This window comes from Anser cygnoides, chromosome 3 (assembly GCF_040182565.1).
Source record: "Anser cygnoides isolate HZ-2024a breed goose chromosome 3, Taihu_goose_T2T_genome, whole genome shotgun sequence".
NCBI classification, from domain to species: Eukaryota; Metazoa; Chordata; class Aves; order Anseriformes; family Anatidae; genus Anser; species Anser cygnoides.
Window position 1 is genome coordinate 1,199,721 of NC_089875.1, and position 19,168 is coordinate 1,218,888.

The following is a 19,168-nucleotide window of genomic DNA, read 5'->3' on the forward strand; positions in this document are numbered from 1 at the left end:
TTATTACTGAAAAATGTAAGGATGGTGCGAGGCTGAGAGGCTACAGAAGTTCTTTAGAAGACAGGATTAAAAGTAAGAAATAACATGAGACGTTGGCGAAAAAACATTACCAGCACGATGGCACTCAGATTATTAATCTGCAAGGTAGCATGCATACAATAATCTGTAAATATGCTGAGAGATGGCAGCAGGAGAGAAAATGGAGTTGTAGATCCTGGCGAGTAGAACACGAATAAAAAAAAAATGCAATAATGGCATTAAAAGAGCAACTCTAAGCGTGCAGTGTGTGAGCAGGAGTGGTGTGTGCAAGACGTCTCTGTTCAGTGCCAAGAAGTCAGAAGCTGGATTTTCGGGTCTGGTTTTGGACTTCAGAAAAGTGATGCAGAAAAATTGGCTATCTTCCAGAAAAACAGCCCCAGTTGTTCGAGATTTAGAAAATATATTCTGTGCTGAAAGATTGAAAGATTTGTGCGTGTTTATCTAGAAAGGATGTCTGAGGGAAGGCATAAGTCTTCTAGTAGGCAGATGCTGTTAGAAAAAGGAGGCAAATCTATCACTCAGGATGTCCATTGAGTGTACGATAGGAAATACCGTACTGCACTTTTACAGATCGGTGTTCTTTCTTGCTCAGGCATAATGAGAAGTGTCACCCGCCTACCTCTCAACAGTGCTGCTGACCCTGATCTCTGCTGGCTGCTATCTACCCTGATAGTCATCATGGCTCTGTATTTAATTTACTATCTAAAGGTGCAGAGTATCCGTGGATTTACTTTCAGATGCCGACGTTTTCAAAGGGTTGGACTTACCTGCGGTGTGGATTAAAGATGTGAAAATAGATTCGGAGGTTGGCTCTGCTGGTAGCAAAACAAGGCTCTTGGTTGTTTAAAAATGTCTGTCTGTATAAGATGGTTAAGCACTGGAACAGGTTACCCAGGGATGCCATGGACTCTCCTCCGAAGGTTTTGATAAGTTTGACAGGCATCTGTCATGGCTGGAAGTAAACTGGATACCGCTTCTGGGTAGGAAGATAGACTGGATGCCCTCTTAAGATTCCTTTTAGCCTGACATCTATATGATTTCTGTGACATAGTGTTTTGCAATAATATAATATATTTTTATGTTGCTGCAAAAAAAGCTCAGAACTGACATAATCCAGGCAGTTTTGCTTTATGATGAGAGATGAAAATATAGGTATGAATTCATAAAAGTCTCAGGAAAATAAATGCCTGATCTGACTTTAAATATAAATGAACACAGAAAGAATTATATGCTGAATAATGATCCTGCAGAACAAAACTAGATCACTTCCTCAGGACTAGTTATCACGGGGCATTGATTATCTATCTTGTCTAGTTCGTGTGATAACGTAAGAATTCAGATTGTAGCCTCACCCCCCAAACAAATACAGATGCATTTTCTCTAGGTGTTAATCTCCCAAAGGCCCACGCTCGTGTAATATAAGCAGACCTCTGAGCTCCAGCCTGGTTAGCTCTGTATCCAATAAGCTGTATTAATATCCTGGGTCAAAACTTGCTTCAGGCAGCCTGAGGGCAGCAGCCGTCCAAACGCATGTGCCCTGACACCTTTCCAGGGACGAGCCTCCTGTAGCTGGGCCCTTGATTTATAACCCGCGTGTATGTTTTCTATTTGTAAGAAACACAGCGCTTCTCTGAAGCCTTATGCGTTCAGTAACTCTGCTGCCAGTAAATCTCAGCCTGCTTCCGTGGGAATACTCACCTCGCCCTAAAAGAAAGCCAAGGGGGAAATGAAAGTGGAAGGATGTGAAGAAAATGAGCCGTCCTGCTTAAAACCCTCTGAGAAGCAGGGCTCTTGAGCCCTGGGGACTCGGAAGAGATCTCTCCCCTTTCCAAGGAGGGGGAGCTGGAGCTGGTCCTGCCACGGCTGCTGTGCCGAGCAAGGGGAGCGAGCTCTGCTCTGCCTCCGTCCTCAGCTGCAGGCCTTCCTCAGCTGCTCCAGACGCCTCCTTTCACTTCATGCTCTGTGCATCCTGACCATAATGAAGAAGCTCTTCCACAAAAGCTCCTTCCTTGCTGATGCGCTGGCTGCAGGAATTAGCTGGGGTGCTGTCGGAGCCTGTTTTAGGACTGTAAGGCTGGAGCTGAAATCTTGTGCCCTTGCCAGCCTCTGCTTTTCACCTCGTTTGAGCTACGAGTGGCCTCTGAAGACAGAAAGGCAGAGGGCAGTCTTCGTCTTCTCTGTGCGAGGCCTGGGAGCTCCCCCTGCTCCACCCCGGCTGTTAATACGTGGCACGCATCCACCGAAAACAATAGCTACACCAGAGATGGCTGCGTCCCATGGGTGGCCTTTCAGGAGCAGGGAGATTTTGAAAGAAAAATGCTGCTGTGCCCAACTTCCCTTGTGTACATGCTGCTACCAGAAGCTTCCCCTATGAATCCCTTTTCTTCAGAGCCGAAGCCAAATCCCGCTGCAGCCCGTAACCAGAGGAGCGTCCTGCTGGCTTCTACAAGAGATTTGTCTGAGGGTGGCACGAAATGGCTCCCAAACAGCAAATCATGTTCGCTCCCCTCTTACGAACGCTGTGTGCTCCTCTGCTCATCCGGAATATGCCCCCGGCCTGTGCCTGAGCTGACCGGGGCCGGTTAACCCTTTGCGGTCTGCTAACCCCAGCGGTGGTTTGTCTGTCCATGGTGGCCACAGGGGACAGACAGCCCACACGGATCGCCCCAGGGCTCGTTGTAAGCAGTCGCAGGCCTGGCCTCCGCTACAAAGTGTTGCCACGGCTGGACGCAGCCGCCAGCTGCGGCTGCTAGAGCCAGCGCTGAGCACATCCTCGCATTGTCTGTGTACTCTCAGGCAAACCCCGGGAGGGCATTATTTAAAAGTAATCGGGATGATTTTCTGCATGTCCCAGACCAGGCTGCTGCTGTGTCCCGCTGCGGAGGAGCAGCGGGCCGCCCTCCGCCTGCCCTTCCCCGCAGACGAGGCACAGCATCGCTCGCAGCAGGGCGGCACAGGGCTCGGCTAAACCCCGTCCCCAGCCTAAACTGCTGCGGCTGCCAGCTTATTCTAAGCTACAGTTATCTCCTCAAATCACAGAAGGGAGATGTTGGGGACCTTCTCCATTTATCATATCTGTTCTGGGTTGTTTTACTGTCTTTGTTCTTAATGCAGCGTGCTTCCAAGCCTTAAAGAAAACCTCTGAGTATTGTGTAAAGATGGTTTATACAAATGCTAGGGAAAATCCTTGATGTGTTTGACCCAAAGAAGAGCTTGCACTTGTTTTTCACAGGTATTTTCAGCCCTGCACATCTGACTTTAAAATACGAGGAATGTCAGCTCTGGCCTCTAGTATCCTTGTGAGGGACAGCAGGCACCTGGGCAGCCAGTTGCTGTCTGCTGGATGCAGCTGTCTGCAGAGGTGTGTTAAATGTTCAGAATAGGCTTGCTTCCCTCACAGTGTTGATTAGCACTTGGAGTTAAATGAATATTTACCAAAGTAACACATCTTAGACAATTCAACAATATAGAAATGAGCAAAAACCTCGAAACCAAACGCTTTTGTTTTTCCAAACAGATTGGTAGTTCCCATCCTATGTGAGTGGCTTTGCCTGTTCCAGAGTCATCGGGGCTTTTCGCCTGGGACCTTTCCTAAACACCCCCAAAATTTTCAAGCCTTCTAAATACATGAAGGAACAACAACAAAAAAATAAGAACAATAAAGTGCATGAGGCTGATGTATTTTAGTTGTACATCGCTACTAATGAAAGTCATGTGTGTGGAAACCTCAGTGATTTTGTCCTGGCTTACTGAATTTAAACAAAGACTGATACCTATTTATAATCCCAAGACTGCTGCCAATAATATATTTTATTGCTATGGTTGCAAAAAACAAATATCCACTAAAGAAGTATGTTTCACAAAAATGAAAGAGCTGAGAGGATCATGGAAAGATTTGCTGCTTGTGGTAGGTTAGAGAGGAAACGTGAAGCAAGTGTGGTGAAGTGGTTAAAAGCCATGATGGGCTTTACTTTTGTTCTGGTACCTATGTTTACTCTCCACTTTCATTAGATCAGCTTGGTTTGCAATAATGTTTTGTCACTTATATAGTATAGTTTTTCTACTGTACTTTCAGCAAGGGGAAAAGCAGGATATTTTAAATAATTATGTTTATTTTTAATTAGAAAGCAAGCAACTTAATTGCTTGTTCTTTTCTTGACTTGATTACATTTAATAAATATAACAGAGGGCTTACCAAAGTGTTCCCGAAATAACATAAAGCATATGTACTATCCCACACAGAAAAGACATCAAAATTAAATTTCTGAATGGTTTTATATAGATGAATTTATTGTGAATAAATGCAACCAGCCTCCTTTTCTGCTGCCCCGTTGTGTTTGGAGCCTACCCGTCGGCATTAACTGCGTAATGTGGTCCCTGGGAGGGAATGAATGGCTGATGCGATAATCGTGATGCAGCAGGTGCGTGCAAACCAGGAGTCAGTCCCCAAAATCTGCCTGATGCGTGCAGGGGAAGCCTGCTGCAGGCTATATGCTCTGGGTGGTAGGAGTGACAAACACAATAGCAAGCTTCAGACCTGATGCTCAAGCATTTCAGTGTCGTTCATGTACCCTCATGCACTACTGAGCTCTTCCAAATTGTTTGGTCCTGTTTGGCATCTCAGTTGAATGTGCTGTGCCCTTTGGGGGCAAATTGGTTCCTCTTCTAGCCTAGGTACATCTCGTCTAAGGGTCAGGCAGCATGCACAAGGTTCCTTGGCAGTGGTGGCTATTGTGTGAAGGGTCCTGCAAACTGCTGGAAAATCAGGATGTGAACCCTTGCCAGGGCACCTGGGGGGTGAGAACTGCTCTCCTCGTCTCCAGTAGAAAAAAGTCTGAAGGTCTAGTGTTCAAATTCTGCCTGCCACACCTGCAAGGACTCCTCCAGATCAAATTTTCTTCGTATCCTAAAGGAGATGTGATTTATTCCCGGGGAAGAAAAGTTTTTAAAAGACAAATTACATCATGAAAACCTTTTTTGGCGATGTGTCTCTCTGTCACTTGCAGACGTGAATAGCTTGTTTGGGTCTGGCATCTTCCATAACCCCACATTAGTACTTGGCTGTCAGATCAGGTGTGTAAAACCAGTCTGCCTATTACACAGTGAGATGTGATTGAATCCTTTATTTATGACTTCTGCCCCACATTGCTTTAATTAGAATGCAAATTAAGGATTTCCTGGAAAGCTGCTGTTTACTTCTGCCATACTTTACATGTTTCATTAGTCTTAGGACCCTGACACGAGAGTTATGTCAATTTAACAAGTTATCAGTCAGCGGAGCCGTTGTAATTGTACATATGCATTCATGTAGGCTTCCTGGGCAGCAACATGATGCTGCTGCCTTTAGTTTGGCCTCCTGTGCGAGGCACTGAAGCTGTGTCGTCTTGTCTTGTACCACTGCTGTGGCTCAGCTAATGAGAGGTAACTTCTTCACACAGCATGGCTTGATCCCGTGCCTGAGCCTCTAATTTACACCAAAGCTTCCGAATCTGACTTTGCAAGGCATTTTTAGCTGGGAAGCACGATTTTCACTAGAGAGTAGGTTTTGGTAGTAACTGTGAGCAGTCCTTACCCCTGACCAGCAGGTGGGTCATATCTGATTAGACCACAAATTACAGTCATTGTTTTCCTGTTTCATTTCCAACCGTGCAGCTTACCTGCCTTTTCACATGGGTTACCAGCCTTCTTTGTAGCTGACCTTTGCCTGAAGAAGCTCCTGGCCACGGTCGGTGCCTCTCGAGTTCCTGTGGCACCTCGTGAGGTCGGGCAGCGTGGCCAGGCCTCCTGCACGAGGCCTCCCTGCTCCACCAGGGCCAGTGTCCCGTGGGGGGCCTCGCTTTTCCCCACTTGCCTACAACCATGCATGGCACGGCCTTGAAAACCAACGTTTTCTGCTCTTTTCTGAAATACTGGGGATGATGTCTCATCAGACAATGACCATGTTGAAAATAACCACTGCTCTTTTAACCTTTCAGGATGCTGCTGCGAAAGTCTTATTTCTGAGGGTGCTGCAGCCCCAGAGGGAAAATTTTCCTGCAGGTCGCTCTGAAGGAACTTGCACCAAAGTAACCGAGGATATGGCCCCTGGCACCTTCATTTTCCTCGGCTCCTGTGGTGGCAGAAGCGGGTGGAGGGAAGTAACCTATCCCATTTCTGTTTGAAAATATTTAGCTTGAGTGATGTGAAGATTTCAGTAGATCTTTGACAAGATCAAAGACTATAAATTATTTAACAGTGGTTCTACTTTTGTGGAATTATTTAAAGTATCATAATTGCAGCTCAGCTTCCCAGCCTTCATTTTCAAGTCTGGAATTCTGTTGGGAACTATCATAATCACTGAAGAGTATAATATTACAGGCTGGGTATAAAAATATCTTTTTAATGACTAGCAAATTAGTGAAATGTCTTGACCTGAATCTAGACCAAACAGAAGACAGTGTTTTTATGGAGGGGGAAGAAAGACTAAATTGTCACCACATTGTTATTCTTGTTAAATTCTCCACTACTTAAAATGTCAGTTGATTAGATAAAATTTGTAACACTGTGCATCAATGCAAGTGATGAAGGGCTGTGTGTTACATAGTATCTTGGCATTTCTACACTTTTGTTTTCCTTTTAATGCTAGCATGTGCGTTCTGTGACTGAAACTTGGAAAAATAAAGGCTATTCATTACTTCAGTACCCTGTGAACAATAGGGATCACGAAAGGCATTGCAGGGAACTCCTCTGTGTGTTGGCTCTTCAAGAAGCAGGATGGGCCCTTGGAGGGTTTTCTCTTAGGCTTCAAGTAGTTGTTGTGTGCATGATCTGCCTGGCTAAGCGCTTTGTGTCTGACCTGACGTAAGACCTAGAAGGGACAAGAGTTTCCCACTCCATACCTTGTGATTCTAAGAGTTCACTGAGTCTCTGTTTACCTATGAAAAGGCATTTATGCTCCAAATTCCTGTTTGTAAACGAACTGGGGGAAACTGAGCCCTTGCGTTCCTCCGAGCAGTCAGATATCAGTGGCTGAATTCTCAGTTTGGGCAATTTGGAACACAGAGTAACGACGCCAGGCAGGTCTCTGCAGACGAGGGTTCAGTTCCCAGTTATGCTATCAGTTTCCAGTGTGATTTGGGGCAAGTCACTGACCTTTCTGTTCTTCATTTCCCCCAAATTAAACCAGAAGCGATAATATCAACCTGTTTACATGGTGAGCATTAGGTTACCAGGGCTGCATTTGCAGTGCAGAGCCTCCCTATCAAAAGAGTGAAATCCTAATGGTAGTGCAGACAACTTGACTGCATTTTGCCTTCGCAGCAGGGTAAAACAGGTATTTTGGGACAGAGGGCATCCTGCATTCACAGGACTCCTTATGCAACGAAGCTATAGTCTGTAACTCAGAGAACCTATGTCAAAACACGCAATAGGAGTCCGGGGATAACATGATGCCGGAAGGGAGGTGGTCTCCATCCCAGTCTTCTCCTGCTGGCCAGAGTCCTTGCTCCTTTGCTTTGCTGCAGAAATGATCGTGGCTTTGCCTGCTTTTGACTCACCTCTTCTCTTAAAATTTTTCTCTGCTTGGGCTAGGTGGTACAACCGCTTAGCGAGTGCACCAGCCTTTCAGTCCCAGCTGCCCAAGTGTAGCGGCCATGAGGAAGAGTGCCGTTAATCACTCATTTTTAACATCTCTGCAAAATGCTGCGGCCCCATGGCTCGATGATCTCTGCTTGAGAGAAGCCCGCTTCAATAAAAACGGAACTTTTGTGATCTTGGGAAGCAAAGACAAATGAGAAATTTGTTCAGCACCTGGCTGAAAGAAATGTGATTAGTCTTTAATTAACAGGAGCGCGAAGGAGCTTCAGGAATTAAATGAAAAAGACTGTTATCCTGAGACTTTGTATTCTGGAAGGACCCGCATGGCAGGTTGGAGGCAACCCACAGCAAGGCTGCGCTCAGTACCTGCACGGACTGCGTAGGCACGCGTGCTCCTCAGATTAGTGACATCTCCCAGGAGGCGAACGCAATGCGAACAATCGCTTCTGCTGGCAAATGTCATCTGTTAGATATCAGCCTAATTTTCTCCAGTGACACAAAGCAGACTTCATCCTCACTACGTCCTGACAGCAGCGTTTCGTTAGCCTGCGTGCAACCTAGCGTTCTGGCCCAGCTCCTCCTTCAGGCTGCGTGTTGACATGCACTGGGGATCTGGAGTCTCCAAAGCATTAAGGCAAGATTGTATCGTGGCACGGCCATTTCTTTCACTTCTCCACACTGGATTACGTTCTCCTACTCGTTGGAAAATAGTAGAAATGTTTCTCTAAGAGCTTACTCACTTGCTACAGACCCCTGCTGTCTAGTTTTGCTGAAGATGTGCTGACAGATCAGGAAGGGCTTAGAAAAGGACATGAGGAGAATGATCAGAGGTGAAAAACCTACCCACAGAAGCTCAATAGAATTAGTTTATCCAACACCATGACCTAATGATATCCTTGATGTACTTTGAAGGAAGAAGAACTTTGTGATTAATGGATAGCTTTTTTTCTCTACCGGAAAAACAGTTGCTAAAATAGGAAATGAGGATTTTTTTTTTCTTTTTTAAGTTGCAAAAATGATTAACCACTGCTTTCCTGGACATATGATGAGGTCTTCATCCCTTTCAGTCTTTAAAAATTAAACTTTTTATTTTTGGAGCTGGGAGAAGGTTTTGTGGCCTGTGGCAGTAGGAGGTGATGTTCGAACAGACTTGATGCGTGCAATTATATATAACTGCCTGCTTTACCAATAAGGTTTTGCCTGAAACTCTTAGTGAGGCTATACTGTACGTAAGCAGGCTTTGGATACCTTCCCAGATGTATCCCAGATACACCCTGCACTACACACAGACTAGATAGTGGTGCAATCTCATCTAGCGTGTGCCCTGGAATTACTGCTCATTTCTCTTTATAATAAATGAGAGCTATTTGCTACAATCTTCCTAAAGCTGTAATGCATCGGCATCCTGGAGTGCAAGAGTCCTATCTTGGATGGCTACATTCAAAACATACCCTAGGGACTGTTAGAGAAATTTATAATCATCCCTTTAGAATCCCAGGATTAAGTTCTAAGTGGCAAGCAAATAAATAAACAATGCTTCTCCTTATTGCCTATTTATTTCCCGGAGATCAATGGAACGTTCAAGGATGAAATTGGTTTTCTTAGAGGATTAAAAAAATATTTTAAATAGTTTTTTATTATGAGAATTAATACTGTGGATTCTGGAGGGGTGAAAGGTTAGTGTGAGCCAGGTTATTGTAAACTGTTCCATTCTGAAAGAAGCATTTAGGGGTATGAAAAGAGAAATGAAGTTAAAGGACACCTTGTTTTAGCTCGTCAGTTTGACATCCTGCTAAAAGAAGTCTGTGAAATTGCCTGCTGTTGCTGGAAACTGGGCAAATGCTGTGGAAATGTGCACAGGTGAGGACGTTTGTGCACTGTGTTGTGCCAACACGTGTATTTGCAATCCCTGTTTGGGGCAGTGTTGTTTTGTAACAGGTCCCGCTATTTCCCCTCTTCTTGTACCTGGTCTGGAATAGCAAGTGACATCTACACACGTACAGGGCGACCCCAGCAGGTGCAGGGCACAGCTGATGGATGGTGCTTCCACACCTGCTACTTCTGACCAAAATGCACGTGGATAACAGGCAGGTTTCTTCCACTGTTGAATTAGTCCGTGACTGTTGGTGTTGTTTTCCTTTTCCAATTTTCCATGGACTCCTCTTCTGTCTGAGTTTGGAAGGGAACAAACAGATTGTTTTGATTCTGTTTTGCCAAAATGAAGAGAATAGCAAGCAGGGAGGTTTAGGGCTGGTAACTGAAGTTCAGAATGGTTTGAAGGGCTGTGGATTGGGGCTCTGGTCGCTGCCACCTCATAAAAAAGCAAGGCTCTCTCTTTTTCTGTTTGGGGAAAAACAAACCAAAAAATATGAAAAAATAATACTGGCAACCACAGAAAGAACAGTCAGTGCAGTCTATAAAGCTAGAGTTGTCAGACCATAACAACAGTAAATGTCCAGGTGAACCGAAGACTTGTGAAATGAAAACCTAATCTTGAAAATATATTGTTTGTATGGAATGCTTTTTTCCTTTCTTTTTTTTCTCCCTCTCCATGGTGTCTGAGGTTGTGTTCTCAAAGGCTAACAGTATTGCAATTCTGTTGGCCAAGATCTAGATCTTGAACGTAGGATATCTCCTGATAAGGTGTACTCTCTGTGCTGTATGCCTTGAATCTATGTGGGCATACGCAGGTTTTGCAAAGAGGTGTATGGTGATGCCCCTTGTGAACCCTTCCATTTTTCAAATCTTGTTTTCCCTGCAGCCCACATATTTTAGTGTTGTTCCTACTGCAAACCTTATCTAAGTGGCTTGTTTTGCAGTTGTGATGGGGCTGCCATCTGGATGGTTTGCCTTCAAGGCTGTCAAATCCTCCCATTGCAACTGTGCCTGTGGCGTTGCTCCCCAGCGCGCAGGCAGTAGGGGGGTTTGCACGAGGGATTCTTCCCCTCTCAAGATAGGGGAGAGCCTGTTAAATTTCCTAGAGGCAGCACCAACCTGTGATCGTGGCAAGTCGAGAGGGAAGGCTCACTTTGACTAATTCTGTGAGCGCAGGTCTTGTTTTCTGATTTAAAGCTCGCTTTCCATGGGAGGAGATGATCCTGCTGGGCTGCCACGTGCCACTCTGCCCAGGGTAAGCGAAAGTGTTAAATATTGTGGGACGTCTGTGAATCACAGGCTCCGTGTGGGAGACAGGGATGGCAGTGATGGAAGCAACTATGAAAAAGAATAACAGGAGTGTTTGGGTAACGATGGCTGAAATCTTCTGAAGAGGAAGGAGAGAAACAAATTTGAGTACTAGATAGCGGGCAGGAGCCTGAAGGAATGTGGAAAATATGTACAGTGCCAAAGAGAGAGACTGCAGAGGTCTATAAATGATGCAGGAAACTGTGAAGGCTAAGATACAGTTGGGGACTGATTACATATATACGGTGGACTTAAAAATCCTTTCAGGTATCAGGAGAGGTTACGTGCAAAAGGAGCTTTGCAGGACGGGACTAAACGGCATTGCTAATTGATAACTACAGACCGCTGCTGAAAGGCCATGAGTATTTTAAAAGATGGGAGGATGAACTCTGTGTGTATGCTAGGGGGAGGCAAAATATTTCTCTACACTTTGTTCGAGGGCTGGAGTTTTGGGGTTGTTGTCAGGGAAATGCTTATGGCTGTAAATTGCATTTTTTTGCAACTCTCTCTCTTTAATTTAAAAGTCCTTTGTCCCATTTGCTGCGTTAGTCTTACAGTTCTTGCTTTAGGCTTGTATTAAAAGTTGGCTGTCTCGGCTGGAGGAAAACTAGGGGATAGGTCAGATGCTAATTAATTTCATGCTAATTGTGCCATAATTTGCAATCCAGTGGATTAGTTTCTGTGGGAGAGCTGAAATGTATGGAAAGGCAAAAACAAGTTAGGATAATTAATCTCTGTAAAATTGCTTGGGATGCTTTAAGAAAAAAGAGGTTTTGCTGTTGCTTTTATTTTAGTTTTATTTTAAACCTTTTAAAGGCGCCTGTGCGGTGGAGTACACGAAAGCCTCGTTTGTGCTGGCTTACACCTCTTTGTTCCTAAAACACCGAAAAGAGCCACCCCGGCAGCTGGCTGAGCTCTGGGTGAGGTTTCCCTCTCCGCAGGATGCACGGTGGCTTTTAGACATGAAAAAAAGTCTTCTGCCCACGAGAGAGACTGATACGGGAAGGGCACTGCTCGCTGCCCCGTAACCCCGAGCTGCGGGGTGATCCCAGCAGATTGGGGTGGATCTGGTGAGCTACACGGAAGGCACCAGGATCGAGCGTGTGCATGTTCAGGTGACGGGGGGCTGCGTTGTCGTCACATCCTGAGCTTGGGAAGAAGAAAATTACTGTCTGCTTGTCTCCTTTCTAGAAGTGGACAGGGCTGGGAGGCCAAGGGGGGACGCAAACCGCTCCTCCTTGCTCTCTGCACTTCCCTCCCGCCACATCTGCCGTGGCTGCTTGGAGAGCTCAACTCAGAGCCTGGCTGGGGGCAGCAATTCACTGCTGGCCTGCGAGGGCTGTAAATTACTGCCTGCCCCAGAGAGCAGCGGCCATAGAGGTAGAGCTGTGACTCCGAGGTGGGTCCCAAGTGCAACGCCCCGAGGGCTTTTCCCTTACGTACAGGGCAACAGGCTCTGCCTGATGTCAGAAGAACTACCCCAAGGCTGGCTCTGTGCAAACCGCTGCTGCGTGTTGTTGATTATAAAGCTGTATGTTTTCCAGGGGTTTTCTCTTCCCCCTACTCTTGGCCTACCAGAGTTCAACGACTGAGTTCCGAACCATCCGAGAGCAGCGGCTTCACGAGTAATCAGCTCCGATCCCGAAACCCAAGGAGCTCCAACCCAACGAGGAGGCGGCGCAAACACCAAGCAGGAGTTCAAATAGCATTACAAAGCAGAAAGCTTTATGATTAATTACGCGTGGTACAGATATAATTTAAACATATCGACTTGTCTGAAGTAAGTGCCAGACGGTGCGATAGGGGAGGCAGGAAGTGGCTGGTCGAGATTGCTGAACCAAGCTGGAATCAGAAGTCGGGGAGAGGAAGTGCATCATCATTTAACTTCGCTCGGCAGCTCAGCACAAAACTGATGCAATTGCTGATGGACGCTGATATCAAAGGGAAAGATATCATGACAAACTCTCGGTGCTTTTAGAATTAATGTAAAGCTAATCAATAGCTTGACTTGGCGCAATATGAAAACATAGCACTGGGACCTCCATTAAAATGATTTTTCTTTAAACCTATATTCGGGGATTGCTGGTGGAGAGGTTTTAGAGATAATGATAGCAGTTAGAAGACAGCTTTCAAATTCCCATCAGGTTGTTGCATTTCACTGCAACTAGCATGTAGCTGCGCTGGGAACTAGGTAATGTCAGCCCTTGAAAGATTATATTTTCTTTAGCTTTTTTTCTTTATGGAACGGTGGGGCCCTAGGAATATTTGAGATGGCTTTTAAATGGGGTCAGGGATGGAGAGGAGGAGAAACCATTTGACTGGACTGTACTTGCTGTGCTAAAAGAGCTCATGGCTTTTTTTTTTTTTTCTGTCTCTCTCCAGCAAACTGTGACCATATGGGAATCTGTGAGTCAAAGTTCAGAAACCAACCAGCTGCCTTAGGTTTCTGATAACAGATCATATGGTGGCGAGGGCTCACTTATCTTTGATAACCCGTGCATCTAAAATCAGGATATGTGTATTTTTCTTGACTTCATGGGTGAATTTTATCACCCTGGGCACACATTCTTCACTCTCTCACTCAGGCTGGTCATAACTGTTTAATGATTACGACTGTGCCATCTGCAGAAGTGTTACATCGCTCACTGCAGTCCCTCTCAGAGACGTCTATTCATCTCAAATTGTGTCTCTGCGGGTGCCGGTCACGGAGACTCCGCAACTCAGCACCCCTGGAGCCGAGCTGTGATTCATGCCTCCGGAGTTCGATGACGTTGGCTGTGCAGAAGCCAGAAGTGAGCCTTCTGCCCCACACATTTCTCCCTCCACTTTTTCTGAGACGCACCGGACATGGTGAGATTGCAGCTGTGCAAAAGTTTTGCACAAAATGTGAATGTTGCGCAAATTTGCCTCCTTGGGGATTTTAGGAATAGCCTCTTTCTGTCTGTGCAGGGCACTTCCAGGTGTACATGCTCTGGTTTTAACTCTTCTCTGTTGAGCAGCCTGGGATAAAAGAGCTGCGGTGCAGTCTGAACTACGCTTGTCTTTGGGGAAGGTGAAATAGATTGGTCTGGCTTGCTGCTACTCTGTTGTCTTGAAGGAAACCTCAGCTTCCCCGTGCTGGTGTTCTGAGTCCTCTTCAGACTCAGAAAAGGAGATGCTTGAGACTGCACACGTTGCAACTCTGATCCTACAAAGAACTTAAGCAAGGAGTTTAGGGTAAAGAAAAGGCATCTCACCCCAAAGCAACCTTTCTCCGGCCAATGATCTTTGCCCAAACACAGAATGAGAAGCGTTCTGTGCCAGGTATTGCATGGAAGATGGCAGTAGCTGCTGGAGGAGCAGGAGAAGCCATGGAAAATGTTGGTGGACAGGAAGGGATGGGATGACACCTTGGAGAGTGAGGAGAAAACACATCTTTATGGAGGAAGCCTAGGGGTACTGAGGAGTGCTAGGAAGGAGAGAAGATCATAGTGTTATACCCGTGAAAAGGTTCTGATTGGTTTCTCTCTCCCATATTAAGACAGTTAATGTTTTCTGCAACTGAAAGGTGAGATGGGAGTGTGGTTAGCCAATTAGTAGGTGCTGAGGTAAAAATAAAAATGAAGAGAGAAACGTCAAATGAGAACGTAGAGGAGAGAAGTACCAGGCCTGGAATCAGGAATGGGTGAGGGACCTGCATCTGAGTACTCTATAGGATAGGGGAGATGCTGTCTCCCCTTTTCTGAAGTGTCTGGTTCTTGCTTCAAGAGTTACTGCATCAGTCTCGGTGTCTTAGATCTGCTGTGTAATTGTTGTGTGCTCTCTGTAGCCCCTCTCCCTTTACTTTCTCCTCCAGGAAGATCAGAGCAGCAGATGGTCATATAGAAGACAGACCTTCTCTAGTTGGTGCCTGGGCCCAGTTAGTGTGGAGACAAAGCAGGGACTACAGATGAGGATATTGCATAGGCAGGAGGGGCAAGCTGGCAGATTGGAGTCAGTGCAGCCGGAAGATCCTTGTTTGCTGCGGACGCTCCTGCAGAACTTGGGACGGAATCGTGGTTCTCATTTTAGCGTCTTGTCATCATTTTTCAGAGGTCCTGAAGGAGCTAGTTTCTGGATTTGAGGTTCCTTATTCTCAGCAGCTGTCTCTAGTATCTGTGGAAATGAGAGAAAGTTGCAAAAGGTTCTGTATGCTCACGAGGGCTTGTATGCTGGTCTTTTCCTGACTTGATCCTGTGGGTTTTTTGATGGTGAGTGACCACTGCATCAGGAATGCCTGTGATGTCTCTTCAGAACCATTCTTTTTTGACAGCGTTGGTCACAAATATAATTACTCCATATTTCTATGTTATCTTCATGTGAATTTTTGCATCTGCTCTGGCCACTACTCTGCTAATGACCACGCTGCGATAGGGCTGAAGAAGGATATTTAGTGCAGAAGTGGAATGCACTTCTTTCCTGCCTCGGTGGGGCTCTTAAATGTGGTGTGGGGTTTGTGTATCGACTCTTGCTTAGGACTTCATGTAGATAGATGGGGGTGTGGGAATGGAAGGGCTTTCCAAAGGCCAGCATGAGCATCTGGGTAGGATGGTAATGTAGTGTCACTGTGGGGGAGATTTTGAAGGCCTGGAGATGGCATTGTGAGTTGTTTTGAAAGCTGCCAATTGTTGTCAGTATGTTGACGATTATTTTCAATTTGTTTTGTTTTGTTTTTTAATTGTGGAAATGTTCCCAGAAGCTTAGTAAATGAGGACATGTTCTTATAAATATGCAACTAATATGTTAAAGCTCGCATGGCCCAGCCTTGGTTATGAAACCTACTCCTTTAACTTGGTCTCATTTGTCTCCTAGAAGGCCTGTGTTTGGAAGAGGTGCCCCTAGTTGTGGGAAGAGGCTATGTGTCTCAACCTGCAAAGCACCAGAGCTTGGATATTGAAACAGACTTTCAGCCTTGCAAATGGGTTTAATCCCACTCCAACACATGGCTCTGTTTGTGGACGTGGGTTGCCAGAAAACCACAATGTATTCTGCATGATATTTGTAAGCTCCGTGCAAAACTGCTGAAGCAAAAAAACTAGCCTTAAACAATTAAAATCAGTATTGTGTTTGCAGAGGTGTTATGTGGTGAGTTTTCTTTCATGCATTAGAAATTTTCTTTCTCAGGGACGACGGAGATCATCAAAACCTCTGAGTGTCCCCTGCATTCAAAAATTATCAGCAAAATACTGTCTCTGTGAGATTTTTCTCCTGCTTTTGTGTGTGCTCAGGGTCAAGATTAGGTGGCTTCCTCACAATGTGAAATTAGTTAGCAATTTTCAGTAGTGTGGTAGTGACACGGGAGCTCTGCAGAATAGTCCCAAAGGTAATATCTGAAAGCTCAGTGTGGACTGGAAATGTCTGAAGCAGATGGAAGGTTCTTAGCTCATTGCTGAAAAGGTTGCTTGAGTCCCATAGAAAATGTGAAAAAATATATATATACATATATATATTTTTTTAACTCTTTTGCTATCCCTCACTTGTGTTGAAATGCATATTTAAAAAAAAAAAAAAAAAGTTCTGCTCCTTCCTTGGACCTTTGTTCACTTTCTTTTGCTCTAGCAGAGCATTCCCAGTGATTATCTGCAGCCATCCTCTTGCTGACATCTTGCAGTGGGATCCTGCCCGCTTTATTTTGCGCATGGAGCCGCGTTGCACTTCTCCAGTCTGAGCTGTGCTGTGTGGTGAAGCAACGAGTGGAATGGTGAGTTGAATTGCACGATTTGATGGCTCCAAGGAGATGAAATGAATACTACTTAGAGAGCAAGTTACCCCTCGCTGTGAACATGAGTGGCAGAATTTAGTTCTTTTGTTTCTGAAAACTGATGTTTCCAATTCTGTGTATTTAACTGGTTTTCATAGAAGGAGAGAGAAATAAAAACTTGCAAGGATGGTAAATTTTGCTTCGTGCTGTTAAGAATGGTACTACAAATACTTTTTTGCCAAGTGTGCACTGACGTGTGCAAAGTAACACCTTGATTTACATCAGTACAATATTGAAAGCTTTCAAACTCATCTGTGGGAAAGAAATAAATGAAGGGAAGTTATTAGGAATTCCTCTCCTTATGTTCTCCTTCCCTCTCTTCTGTGGTCCATCTGTGAAACGGGCCATAAGAGGGAGTGGGAGATCGGCATAGTGGGAAGACAAAAACAATGAAACCTCAATGAATTGATGATGAAAGAGAGGGAGACAAAAAGACCCTGACGAGAGCTGTGGATGAGCCAGGGGAAAGAAGGGGGAACATAGTGTCCGAATGCCCAAAGGCGATGACGGGGCAGCAGCACCATTGGGCACTTGAGCAAAAGCGAGGAAATGAATGAATGGGGAGAAGAGCAATGAGCTGATGTCGTCTGCAATACGCAGAATTGGAAACAGAGTTTTCGGAAAGGAAAGGCACACATTTGGCCACTTGTGCTTGTGTTGAACAGGACCTTAGTCTCTGCATAGTTTGCCCATCTTCTCAGTGGATCGTCTGGAGAAATTAAGTATGGTTCTGAGTGAGGCTCTAAATTTGCCGATTCCTTCTGCTTCGCGTCGCTGCCACAGACTAAAGTTTTGTATAAGGGAAATTGAGACTGTCACTAAGAACGTACATCACGGTAGATGATATATTGCTGTTCCAACCCCCAGTCTCAATCACCCAAAAATGACTTGCAAGGAAACGTGACTCAGGTCCTAGGACCCGGTGAACAATATTTAGTGTTCCGTGGGGAAGGAGAGAAACCCGGTAATGAAATCACCAGCCTTAAACTAAGCTGCTTTTCTTAGGTGGCTCCCCCAGATCTCAGCAGAAACGTGTCTGTGCAGGTTCAGCTGAGCTGCCTGTTGAATAGTTTGGCCAAATGCAGGAAGCGAGATCTTTGACCTTCTGCAGTGTCCTCATTGTAGACGCATGCATATAATTTCCAGTAATTTAACAGGAGCTTTAGTTTGAAAAAGATTTGGATTTTATTACTTTCATTCATCATCATTAACTCATGCCATGTGGCGGAGAGGAGGGAATGACATATTTCCGCAATTAGATTCAGTATTTTGCATGAAAAAAATGAGCTGTTACAGCAAATGCTGCTTTTGAAATAGGGAATAAAACAAACGGAAACAAAAGTTGTGATGTGTGCTTGGAAAAGAAGAGTTAAAAAAAGATATTTTACCAATGAAGTCGTCTTTAAGCTGTGGTTAGAAATGATTTAGCCTCCTAACCTATTCCTACTGTGTACTTGGCTTACATTCAAGAAATGTTTTCATCCAGTACCTTGATGCGCTTCTAATTCGCCTGTTACAAAGGCGCTCCACTTTCTGCTTTCTCTCAAAAGGTGTGCTGGCTTAGTCTGCTGGCAGTACCTTTGTGCAGAGCTGCTTCAGTTTGCAGGGGGAGTGTGAAATTTCATTTGATTTTAGTTTGTGTGGGTTTGCTTTGCTTGAGTTTTGATTTAGCTGAGCCCAACAACTTAACGCAAAACACAGCTAGGAAAATCCTATTTCCTCCAGTGCGGGATGCAGAAGGGATCAGTTCTCTAGGGTGGCTTGACTCTGGGCTGAGGTGCACCTCGAGGGTTTCTGTACCTTTTTTTTTAACCCTTCCTTGAGCCAGCTAGATTGCAAGGGCCTGATCCAGTTTTCTGTGAAGTCAAAGGGACGTTTGCCATCAATTAGGATGGGAACAACATGGGGCCCAACATTGGTAATGAAACCCAAAACCAGGCTGGCTTTATGTGGTTGAGTGTTCCTGCCAGCATTCCTCGGGACTGTGTGTGTGACACATGCTCCCTTGATAATCTAATGAAGAATACGTGTAGACCCAAACGTGTATTTTATTTTACACAGCAGCCCACGTTTTCGGTAATTTGCCTTCTCGCCTTGTATGCGTCTCACTCTTGCGGATGTTCGCATGAGCCAGTACTCCTGCTAGCTTTTCTGTTTCCCTTCTTGGGATGTTGGTTTTCTTTTCTGCATGTTCAATTACATGTGCACATTCATCTGTCATTAGTTACTGTTCACTGGAGGATATTTTGCAGAGCTCTTTACGCAGCATTCATAATAATCTTATCCATGATTTGGATTTCTTACTGACAGCAAAAGCTCAATCCTTTTTGCTGCTGTTTTATTCATTTTATAGCTCTGTCTAGATAAACCACTTACAAGTTCTGTAGTAGAAGTTTAGCAATTTGGTTGATTTTTTCTCTTCTAATTCAATTGTGCCTTGAATTCTGTTCAAATTTAGATTTATTTGTACTGTTTTTAAGGCATTTAAAAATGTAAGCTCCTCATTTATCAGGATTTCTATAGTGATTGCTTTCTTACATTGTTGTCATAATTCTCGCCGGATTTTTGTTGTTGTTGTTGCTCTCGTTCTTT

General features: G+C 44.9%; 1 long non-coding RNA gene across 3 annotated transcripts in view; it reads left to right on the forward strand.

Annotated features, from left to right (window-relative positions):
* The window catches only part of LOC106044709 (uncharacterized), a 385,284-nt gene that overhangs the window by 214,952 nt on the left and 151,164 nt on the right, over nucleotides 1-19,168 (forward strand). Inside the window, exon 9 of one of the 3 annotated variants that reach the window (XR_007162086.2) lies at nucleotides 6,015-9,760. The exons of the other annotated variants lie outside the window; for them this stretch is intronic. This is a non-coding gene — a long non-coding RNA (uncharacterized lncRNA). Of the gene's footprint in view, nucleotides 1-6,014; nucleotides 9,761-19,168 lie in introns of those variants that run through there. 3 annotated transcript variants of the gene reach the window in all.